The following is a 12728-nucleotide window of genomic DNA, read 5'->3' as shown; positions in this document are numbered from 1 at the left end:
GAAGCTGCTGTGGCCCTAACTTAGGTACCATCCCGGCATTTGCCTGAAGGAGAAGTGGGAAACCACGGAAAACCACTTTCAGGATGGCTGAGGTGAGAATCAAACCCACCTCTACTCAGTTGACCTCCCGAGGCTGAGGGCACCCCATTTCAGCCCTCGTACCACTTTTCAAATCTCATGGCAGAGCCAGAAATCGAACCCGGGCCTCTAGGGGTGACAGCTAATCAGGCTAACCACTACACCACAGAGGTGGACAAAAAATTAGATATTCCCTTATTATTAACATTTTCCTTTTAAGGCAGTTTACCATACCTAAAACAAGGAAATAATAAAGGAAATAAATTATTTAAGAATAAACATACAAAACTCACGGTAAACTGGTGTAATATATTCAGTAGTCCATTAGCCTTTTAACTAAAAGTTAAAATATATAATATATATACACATACGGTATATTGGTTCAAAAATTTACAATTCTTTTATTGCTGAAATTTTATAAACTTTGCTAGAGCAACATTGGTAACAGCAATGCTTCATCTGTAGCATCAGGTATTCTGTGGTACCAGCAAGTTCAGTGTTTTTCAGCCTTGATAAATATGACAATCATTGTTGTCATTTAAGTCAGCAGTCTGGACTGGTTTGATACAACTCTACATGCCACCCTATCCTGTGCTAACCTTTTCATTTCTACATAATTGCTGCATCTTATATCTGCTCTAATCTGCTTGTCATATTAATACCTTGGTCTACCCCTACCGTTCTTACCACCTACACATCCTTAAAAAAAAAAACACCTGCACAAGTCCTGGGTGTCTTAAGATGTATCCTATCATTCTATCTCTTCTTCTCATTAAATTTAGCCAAACTGATCTCCTCTCACCAATTCGATTCTGTATCTTTTCATTTGAGATTCGATCTATCCATCTCACGTTCGGCATTTTCTCCTGTTCAGAGCTAGTTATTGTCCATGTTTCACTACCATACAATGCCACGCTCCAGACAAAAGTCTTCCAAAACATTTACTAATTCTTATATCAATGTTCGAAATGAGCAAATTTCTTTTCTTAAGAAAGGCCTTCTTTGCTTGTGCTAGTCTGCATTTTATGTCCTCCTTACTTCTGCCATCATTAGTGATTTTACTATCTAAGTAACAGTATTCATCTACTTCCCTTAAGACATTATTTCCTAATTTAATATTTCCTGAATCACCTGACTTCATTCGATTGCACTCCATTACTTTTGTTTTGGAGTTAATTATTTTTATCTTGTATTCCTTCCACAAGACTCTGTTCATACCATTCAGAAATTTCTCCAGATCTTCTACAGTCTTAGATAAAATAACAATATCAACAGCAAATCTCAGGGTTTTAATTTCCTCTCCTTAGATTGTGATTCCCTTCCCTAATTCCTCTTTGATTTCCTTTACTGCCTGTTTATATAAACATTGAAAATTAGGGCGGGACAAACTGCAACTTTGCCTCACTCCTTTCTAAATGCCAGCTTCTTTTTCAAAGCCCTCCATTCTTATCACTGCAGACTGATTTTTACACAGATTGTAGATAATTATTCATTCTCGGTATCTGATCCTGATCACCTTCAGAATCTTAAATAGTTTGGCCCAATCAATATTCCTGAATTCCTTTTCAAGATCTATGAATGACATGTACGTGGGCTTGTCCTTCTCAATTCGATCCTCTAAGATCAGATGTAAAGTTTTGTTTTTTTTTGTTTTTGTTTTTTATTTGCTAAGGGCTTTACGTCGCGCCGACGCAGATAGGTCTTATGGCGACGATGGGATAGGAAAGGCCTAGGAGTTGGAAGGAAGCGGCCGTGGCCTTAATTAAGGTACAGCCCCAGCATTTGCCTGGTGTGAAAATGGGAAACCACGGAAAACCATTTTCAGGGCTGCCGATAGTGGGATTCGAACCTACTATCTCCCGGATGCAAGCTCACAACCGCGCGCCTCTACGCGCACGGCCAAGATGTAAAGTTAGCATTGCTTTATGTGTTCCTACATTTCTTCTGAAACCAAATTGATCTTTTCCCAACTCAGTTTCAACTTGTCCTTCAATTCTTCTGTAAATAATACATGTTAAAATTTTGCAGGTATGAGAGACTAAACTAATGATATGGTAGTTTTCACAGTTGTCAGCACTGGCTTTCTTGGGAATAGATATAATAACATTTAGCCGAAAATCTGATGGCACTACTTCTGTCTCATATATCTTAGACACTAAATGGAACAACCTCGCCATGCTGGTTTCTCCTAAAGCAGTCAGTAATTCAGACTAAATGTCATCAATTCCAGGTTCCTTGTTCCTATTTAGGTCCCTCAAAAGTGCTGTCAAATTCTGATCTCAAAACTGGGTCTCCCATTTCATCAGCATCAACAGCCTCTTCTTGTTCCAGAACCATATAATCTACGTCTTTACCTTGATACAGTTGTTTGATATGTTCCTGCCATCTTCCTTCCTTGGAAGTGGTTTTCCATCTGAGCTTAATATTCATATACCTAGCTTTCCTTTCTCCAAAGGTTTCCTTGATTTTTCTGTATACAGCATCTACCTTTCCTAGGACAATACAACCTTCAATATCCTTGCACTTCTCCTTCAGCCATTCTCCTTAGCTGTCCTGCACTTCCTATTCACTTCATTCTTTAATCACCTGTATTCCTTTTTGCCTTCTTCATTTTTTGTATTCTTTGCAGATTTCAGGGGATAAGAAATTCACCAAGCAGGTCAAATCAGAACTAAGGCAAAGAAAACAAGACACCCAACCAAATGACCAGTATGCAAGTCCATTTTCTCCAGAAGAGGTACAAAAGGTTTGGACACACCGTTGCCTACGCTATAATACAAGGCCTTGAAATGCACTTGTGGAAATGAGTTGCTTCCTAGTTCACCATTCAGCCGCTAGGATCGTGGTCTTGCCCCCTTGTATTCACATGGCCTATATGTCAATAAGTAAAGTGTATCCTAAATAAAAAGAACTGAATGTTTTTGCGAGTATTGACAGTACTTTATTTACAGAGCGGTGCTGCATTGGCTTGGATATGTCATTGAAGTTTCAAAACTTTCCTTCTGAGGGGCTTCTTAACAAGTTTCAAAACTTTCTCTCTTCTACTTGAGTGGCTCAAAGCAATGTTGTCTAACAGAGGTCTCAGAAATTTTCATAGTAGAAAAAGAGGTGGTTTGTCACCTTTACACTTTCCACACTTAATTTCACTGTTGAACATGTCTTTTGAAAAAATAAACGTACACCTTTTAGTAACTCCCTTCGGGACAAGTACTGCGTAGCGGAAGTGACAAATTCCGTCGTTCACTGCAGAAGTGCCACAGACGATTTTCGGTATCTGAGAGCTCCTCGATCTTGAAAATGAATAAGACACAATGTTGGACTTTGAGTAGCTGGAGAACAGATATGTTCTAAACAGCCTTTACAGTCTGTTTTTTCTTTTGCCACATGAACCACAATGTCATTGTATTCCGCTTGGCGTCTTAGGTAGCTGAAGAAGAGCTCGATGTCATAGCTCGTTAGGTTCCTCATCAACGCATAATGCAAATGTATACTTATGAGGTATTTTACGCAGGCCACAGGTTTCCTGGAATGTCCTTCTTGGAACCTATTTCTGCCTTAAAGTACCCATACATACCCTTCCATTTTTCACTTAAATTTTTATGACTGCCAATTATGTTTGTCATCATCTTATCCTTAGCCAACTTCTTTGCTAGACTCAATTTCCTAGTAAGTTCCTTCAATTTTGCCTTACTTCCAGAGCCATTTCCAACTCTATTTCTTTCCAGTCTGCACCTCCTTCTTAGTCTCTTTATTTCTCTATTATAATAAGGCATGCCTTTTCCATTACTTACCACCTTTAGAGGTACAAACCTGTTTTCACATTCCTCAACAATTACTTTAAACCCATCCCAGAGTCTCTTTACATTTTTATTTACCATTTTTCCAACGATCATAGTTACTTTTAAAAACTGCCTCATGCCTGTTTTATCAGCCATATGGTACTGCCTAATAATCCTACCATACTTTTAAGACCTTACTTTCTATCATATTTATTTTTTTGCTAGAGGCTTTACGTCGCACCGACACAGATAGGTCTTATGGCGACGATGGGATAGGAAAGGCCTAGGAGTTGGAAGGAAGCAGCCGTGGCCTTAATTAAGGTACAGCCCCAGCATTTGCCTGGTGTGAAAATGGGAAACCACGGAAAACCATTTTCAGGGCTGCCGATAGTGGGATTCGAACCTACTATCTCCCGGATGCAAGCTCACAGCCGCGCGCCTCTACACACACGGCCAACTCGCCCGGTATATTTATTTTTAACTATGACAAAAACAGCTTCATGATCACTAATACCATCTATTACTTTGGTTTCTCTATGGAGCTCATCTGGTTTTACCAGCACCACGTTCAGGATATTTTTCCCTCTAGTTGGTTCCATCACTTTCTGAACCAGCTGTCCTTCCCATATTACCAGTAGCTTAATTGCCATTTGTTGGTCATGCTTCCTGTCATTCATATTTCTTTCTCAATTGACATTTGGTAAATTCAGATCTCCTGCTACAATCGCATTCCTTTCCATATCGTTTTCCACATAGCTGATTATCTTATCAAATAATCCATGTCAGCACTACGCTTTCCCAATCTGTACACTCCAAAGATATCAAGTTGCCTATTATCTCTAGAAATGAGCCTTATACCTAGAATTTCATGTTTGTCATCTTTAACTTTTTCGTAGCTTACAAATTCTTCTTTCACCAGAATGAATACTCCCCCTCCTACCATTCCTATCCTATCACTATGATACACACTCCAGTTCCGTGAGAATATTTCTGCATCCATTATATCATTTTCCAGCCATGATTCAACACCTATTACAATATCTGTTAAGTATAAATCTATTAAATTACTTAATTCTATTCCTTTCTTTACAATACTTCTACAGTTCAACACTAACATTTTTATGTCATCCCTACTTGACTTCCAGATCCCTGTACCCTTATCATCGCTCCCTACACCACCCCGTTTCCTTGAATGTACCTCCCTATTACCCTTCCAAACAAATATCCTAACTTATACGTACCACTGCGGTTTAAGTGAAGGCCATCTGAGCGCAGATCCCTATCTCCTACCCACCCATTAGCATCTATAAATTTCACTCCCAGTTTCCCACTTACCCACTCCATAGTCTCATTTAAATCACCAATCAGCAATCACCCTCCAGTCACTATCCCTCCTACACAGTATTCCACTGATAACAATCTCCGCTTCCTTTAACTTCACCCGTGCTGCATTTACCAGATTTCACACATCCCCAACTATGTAAGTACTTATACCAGTTTGCCTTACATTATTGGTACCGACATGAAACATTACCACCTTCTCCTTCCCCTCCTTCTTCCCTCAACAGTGATGATAATTTCCCATTATCTGAATTACTGCAAAAAATAGTTTGTGATACTCTGAATGAATGAGACTATGCAACAATAGACAATGGCCTACCGGTAATTACAATGGAGAAACATATGAATGAGGATATGGTAAATGAAGTGAAGAATAAATGCTACAGCAACTATGAAGAAGAGGAAGAAGAATATTCCATTCCATCAGTGAGTGATGCCTGAAAAGCCATCAGAGCTGTGAACATGTTGTATGAAGCCAAGAGAGGGTGCAATGAAATATGATGCAAATTATGAATGTAGAATGTAATTTAGAAAGTTTGTATTGGGGAAACAGGACAAGACAGATGAAAGTTACTCATTATTATTCCTAAATGAAGAAGCTTGGTGTGTACTGTACATACTGTATTGGTACTGATGTTGCAAGCTTAACTGTACAAGCTAAAATTCTATCATGAAATTTAATACTGTATTTTATGTTGTACAAACTTCAGTTTTGCACTTTAATGTCAGCCTTAAAAGTAAATACCTGTCTGATCGGGTTATCTCATTATGGTATTGAAGTAGACAATACAGCTAACATAATTCTTTTTACAGCATTAGGCCCATCTGTGGAGTGTGTTAGAACTTATTTAGCTGATGGTGATTTTTTTCTTCTCCCAAAATCTCTTCATCTGGGCACTGAACATTTTCCTGCATTCTTCAGTCCATTATTTATTGGTCCTGGTATTCATTTTCTCAGCAAAGTGATGGTTGTTGACTGCTTTATTGCACTGGAGTCAATCTTGAACAATTTCCTGTGGGTGTCATTGCTCATTCTGAGAATGTGGCCATACAACTTTAATCAGCTTTTCCTAATGGTGTCAGTGATAATATTATTATTATTATTCTTGTCATCTGCTCAGTATTTTTTTTCATTTGTTTTGATCATCATCATCATCATCATTATCATTTTCCAAATCCAGTTTCCCGGGTATGGTGTTGTTCCGATTGTAATTTTCTCAATTCATCTGAAATCACTATAGCCCGCGCCATTTCTGCTGAAAATTTGTGAGCCTTAAGGGTGGTTAATTTTATTTTTGTTCTCCGCATCTACTATCTCAAGCCATCTGCTTTGAAATCTTGCTGAATTTCATGGATCCATAGTCCTACTGTCTTCTGTCCAAGATTTCTCATCACTAGTTGTTGTAAAACCTGGTTTCCTGGCAGTCGCATGATGTGGAAAAAAAACCAACGAGATTCTTTTCTTAATTGTGCTGGTGATTGGGTCAATCTCTCAATGGACAGTTTTATTAGGAAGCACTCTCCAGACTCCTTCAACCTGGCATGTTTCATTTATGCAAGTTCTCATAATTCTTCTTTCAGTTTTGAGAAGCTGATCTTCCATTTCAAATTTGGAATAGAGTTTGACAAGTGTAACTGGCTTCTGGAAGAGTTACTGTTTTATAGTGTTGGATATTAGTGTCTTTTGAGAGACATTTCTCATATTCGTTGACCAGGTTAGAAAATTTCAATTTTTTAAGTTCTATTTACCCATATTTCTTTCTTGTTTAAGTTGTATGATGATTTCTCCAAGATATTTAAATTGTAGAACTGTGTTAATTTATTGATCATTTATCAAGACTTTATTTATGCTCAAGGGTATTAAATAATAATAATAATAATAATAATTGTTCCGGAGTATTCTGTGGAATGCAGAGGTGAAACAAGGTGCTGGTGGGGATGGGTCTATCTATGATAGTCAAAGATTAATTCAAAACTTTAAAATAAAGGTCATATTTCTTTTCAGATATTACATTTTAACAAACAACAAGATTTCAGGTACAGAGGTAGTTTTGTACAAAATAGAAAAGCAGGAAAACCAAGAATAGGTAAGTTATGATTTGAGCTTCAAGCTTATAATTTACAAAGGTCTCAACATCACTAATGTTGTCTTTAGTTAGATAGGCAAGGAGACGAATCTCCCAATCTGTTTCACAGGAAATTCAAAATCACAATTTTGAAGAGCACTTCGCTGCAAAGGTTACAAGATATGGCTTTCCAAAGGCACCCTTCAATATCACACGAATATCTATTACATTACTAAAGAACCTCCATGCTCTATAATTCAACCAAGGAGACTGCGCTCCAAAACCCTAACCGCCAACTAAAGGCAACTTTTACCTTTTACACTAGAGATTAAAGCACCTTTGCTCAATAAAATTACACGTTCAGGCCTCTCTAGGCACAACCTACAATTTACAAAACCATATTGGTAGTCTTTTAAGTTTACATGAAAAATATATTACAGGGGTATTGAGTACCCATTCTACTGGGCCTTTGTGGAAAAGTACAGGTTAAAGTTACTGGCCCAAAAATAAAAATGTATGGAGGCCGAAACTTGCGCTCCTTGAAATCAAAGATTAAAACCCTACTTGGGCGAGTGGCCCGACGATGCAGAGGCTAATCCCACACTACTGAGGTGACTAGATGGACAAGTTAAGTTACAATTTACAAGCGAAATGGTTACAAAATCATAGTCACCTCAAGATTAATTGAAGGGGAACTGGAGAGGGTAACGCATTCTCTATCCCTGATTTTCAGTTTAAGTACTTATGAATTACTTGTACTTTTACTTGAGAAGAAAGAGAAGTTTACATGTTAGGAAATTGGCTGTTACATAGTTAAAGATAGGAACCTTCCCCTCGAGTCAGCTTGCGGAGATAACTACTGAGGTAGAAACTGGTGGCCATTACCTTATCTGATGTTCAGCCTGCTGAAGAATGAGGCCCCCGCCTCCTCTCTTAACACACACACTCAATAGCACGACGATCAATAAGGCAAGTTAGCTCAAAAAGGCGACAGCTTTTATACCAGAGGTGAAAGTTCAAGAAGGCTCTGGACAAAACCAGACACACCCTCTCATTTTTATTGGAAAGTCAAAACGTTACAAGAAGACTATGACTGGCAGAAAAATAAATACAAAAAATTCTCTATTGGTTGAGATCCCAAGTTAGCGGGATAAGTAAGAAGTGTTACAAACCTTGAAGTATCAAAAACATGGAAAGTCAATTCAGTTCAGAAAACCTATGAACACAAAATTTCTTTAAATTTCTAGTTATTCCACTTTGCACCAGAGTTCATGACATAATTTCTTTAATAGGGTCATCTATGGAGAAAAGTCCAAACTTCTTGAAATAGTTGTTGTAAACTGTGATACACTCAAAACAACAAAAAGCAGCAAAAAGCTATAAAAGCAGTCAGTTTAGGAAACCTTAAAATAACACATAACTCTATCACTTTAGTAGTGAAATATTTTGGTCAACGTCCCAACTTCTTGCACTAGTTGTTTTAATTTGTATGTGCTAGATAGCGTTCTTGAAGGCACTTCATTTAAATGCACGAGGTTGAGGTGTACCTCCCGGTACAACGACGACGACAACAACAACAACAACAACAACAACAATAATAATAATAATAATAATAATAATAATAATAATAATTGTACCGGAGGCACACCTGCTCCATACATTTAAACTGAGCACCTTTTAGGAGGCCATCTGTAATGTGAACCTTGAACTGCGTATTGGAAGAAGTTTGAACTTTAATCTTCAGATGTCTCTACTATTGACTTATGTGCCCCCTCTGGTGGGAGGATGGGCAATTAATTTTCAAAGAAATTTTTAGGTTCTGAATTTAATAACCTGAAATGTTCGTTTTTTGTGTCCAAAGGTTACTTGCAGTGCTATCTCTTTCTTCTTCATGAAATATTAGCCAATCAGAAATTTTGGATATTTATTGGATTCGCCAACCAAAACTGAGGGTGTGTACAGGTCTCCGGCCTAGAGAGTTCTGGAACTTTCCCCTCTGCTATAAAAGCTGTGAGTTTTTGGGCTGTGTTGTCTTTTCATCACTCCAGTCTTGAGGTCTAGAGTGCATACGTAGTGGAGGCAGGGGCCAAACCTTGTCCATCATCAGAAGGCCCACCAGCTCAAGGTAATTGCAGACATCTTTTAAGTATGTGATAGTTTCAGATAGCTGACTTGAGGGGAAGGTTTCAAAATTCATTCATAATGTAAATTTATAAAGTTCAATATCATCTTTTGAATGTAAATCCTCAAGCAAGTCTAAGGACTTTATTCTAACTTAGGGAATAAAGAGTGTTCACCTCTTAATTCCCATTCAACTTGGTATTAGGGTGACTATAATTTTGTAAAACTTTAAGTTCTATCTCTTCTTTTGGAACTTAATATTTTTCTCCAACTAATCACCCTCTGTAGTATAGGCTTAGCCTATGTAACTTAGGGCCATAAGCCCACATAGTATCTAAAGTGTTTCAAGGTATATTTCAAGTGTTTAGCCTCTTAGCATTTTGTTTATGGCCGATTTCTTAAACCATTTTTGACCACTAAGGCCATCTAGTATGGGCATGGTGATATACTGTAGGAAACAAGGATTAAACCTCGTAGTAGGATGTGATGCCAATGCTCATCATAGCATTTGGGGAAGTAAAAATACAAACCGAAGGGGAGAGCACCTCATAGAATTTCTATGTACAACTGATCTTGAGATCATGAATATTGGTGATACCCCTACCTTCATTAATAATAGGAGCGAAGGGATCATAGATCTTACCCTGGGTTCCATGGGAATCATGCAGGAATTTAAAGACTGGAAAGTCTCTTTGGAGCCTTCCTTGTCAGATCATAGACACATTGTGTTTTATATAGAGGGCTCCATCGAGATCCCGTCTTACAGAAACCCTAGACGAACCGATTGGAAATCTTTTAGGGAGGACGTGAGGAGGGGACTGGAGAGAGGACCCTCAAACATAATTTAAAACAAAGAGGAGCTGGAGCTCATTGTGAGTTTTCTCACACGGACACTGGTTACCTCTTATGAATTAAACTGCCCTATTGTTAAGGCAAAAAGAGTAACAGGAAGCTTCAAGTGGAATAGTTATCTTGAACACCTGAGGAGAAATACACGAAGGCTCTGGAATAAATACAGGGAACTTCAGGATCAAGAAAGCCTAGATTCTTACAAAGAATCACAAAGAAGGTACAAGTCAGAAGTCAAAAAGGCTTCTAGGAAATCTTGGAGACAATTTTATGACTCCATTGAAAGTCAACATGAAGCGGCAAGGCTTCATAAAATTTTAACCTTGGATAGAAGGGCAAGGCTGGGCTCACTGGAGACTCCTTCTGGTGGATACACATCCACAGAGGGGGAGACCCTGAGCTTACTGCTTGATGCCCACTTTCCAGGTTCGGTAATCACGAATAGTGAGGTAGAATCGAGCGGATCCTTCAGACCCGATAAAAGTGGCTGGAGGGAAGCCGCAGAGATTGTCACCCCAAGAAGGGTTAAGTGGGCATTAGAATCCTTTGCCCCTTACAAAAGCCCAGGTGTGGGTGGGATCTTCCCGGCGCTTCTTCAGGAGGCGGAGGGGGGGTCCTTATACCATACCTGGTTAGAATCTTTAGAGCCTGTCTCACTATGGGGTACGTGTACTCCTTGTGGCGTCAGGCGAAGGTGGTATTTATACCTAAACCCGGAAGGTCTTCATATACTAGACCTAAGGATTATAGACCCATTAGTCTAAAGTCTTTTCTACTTAAGACCTTGGAAAGACTGGTGGATAGACATATCAGGGAGAAAGTATTAAGAGACTTTCCCCTGCATTTTCATCAACATGCATATCAACCAGGGAAGTCGGTTGAGACGGCACTACACCAGCTGGTTTCTAGGCTGGAGAGTGCCTTGGATCAGCAACAACTTGCTATGGTTGTATTCCTAGATATAGAAGGGGCCTTTAACTATACATCTTTGGGCTCCATAGAACGTAGTCTAGAGAGAAGAGGAGTGAGCAGTATGCTCATAAAATGGATTATGGCCTCACTGCAGGGCCGTCAAGTTCTGTTTACCCTCAACGCTGTAATGTTGAGAGCTAATATAGACAGGGGGTGTCCACAGGGAGGAGTATTATCACCAACATTATGGTGTCTGGTAGTGGATGAACTACTTACCAAGTTAAATGTTGGAGGAATATATGCCCAAGGCTATGCAGACGACATAAGCCTGATGGCGGTAGGAAATTTCCCCAGTACGGTTTCCGAACTCGTACAGAGCTCTCTACGTAGGGTGGAAAGATGGTGCCACGAGACAGACTTGTCGGTTAATCCCGATAAGACGGAGCTCGTGGTATTTACCAAGAGGAGGAGGCTAGACGGACTGTCAGAGCCTTTCCTATTTGAGAAAAAATTAGTTAAGACAACCTCGGTTAAGTACCTAGGGGTAATCCTTGAGGCAAGACTGAGTTGGAAGAAACATATAGATCATAAGGTGGATAAGGCTCGCAAGATTATGTGGGCTTGTCGCAGGGCCGTCGGGAAGACTTGGGGCCTAAGACCTAAGGTGGTCCAGTGGCTCTATATCTCCATTGTACGGCCCACGATCACCTATGCATCTATAGTTTGGTGGCCAGGCTCAGAGAGTAAAACTGTAAGCACCAAGTTAAACAGTGTCCAAAGACTTGCGTGTCTAGGAATAACAGGGGCACTGGATACTACACCATTACGTGCAATGGAGGCCATCCTAGGTTTTTCCCCCTTACATTTATATGTTCAGGTAATAGCGGGAATGAGTGCCTATAGTCTTTGGTCCTTCAAAAACCCGAATAGAGGTCATGCCTCTATTCTTACAAGGCTTCACCAGACTTGCCCTATGACAATGATGATCGGGGATCTGATGAAGCCTAGCTTTAATTTGAATTATAAATTTACAGTGGTGATACCCACAAGGGAGGAGTGGGCTGCGGACGCTGGGGCCCGTCTTAAGTCTGGGGGCTGTACATGGTACACAGATGGCTCGCGGACGGAGACGGGCACAGGCGCCGGGGTCTGGGGGCCTAAGACAAGGCTCTCCCTTCCTATGGGTAAATATGCTACTGTTTTCCAGGCTGAAGTATATGCAATACTAGCCTGTGCTGTAAATATATGGAATATGCCTGGACACAGAAGACACATCACTATTTGTAGTGATAGCCAGGCAGCGCTAAAAGCACTATGTGCAGTTAAAACAACATCAATACTGGTATGGGAATGCCAAAGGATGTTAGATCAGCTGTGTGAGCTTAGCTCAGTTACCCTATTATGGGTTCCTGGGCACACAGGTATCAGTGGAAATGAAGAAGCTGACAAACTAGCGAAACAGGGCTCAATGGGTTCCTTCACAGGACCAGAGCCCTTCCTGGGAGTGTCACTCCGAAGTGTGAGACTGGCAATATCCCAATGGATAAACCAGTCTCACCTAGATATTTGGAAGAGGTTAACC

The 12728-nt window shown here is 39.7% G+C and overlaps 1 protein-coding gene across 1 annotated transcript in view; it reads right to left on the bottom strand.

The window, feature by feature from the left end:
* Positions 1-12728, bottom strand: part of LOC136866856 (sperm-specific sodium:proton exchanger) — a 268108-nt gene that overhangs the window by 116231 nt on the left and 139149 nt on the right. The gene's annotated exons all lie outside the window — the stretch shown is intronic.

The sequence above is a fragment of the Anabrus simplex genome, chromosome 3, assembly GCF_040414725.1.
Source record: "Anabrus simplex isolate iqAnaSimp1 chromosome 3, ASM4041472v1, whole genome shotgun sequence".
NCBI classification, from domain to species: Eukaryota; Metazoa; Arthropoda; class Insecta; order Orthoptera; family Tettigoniidae; genus Anabrus; species Anabrus simplex.
This window is presented reverse-complemented; position numbering and strand designations above follow the sequence as displayed.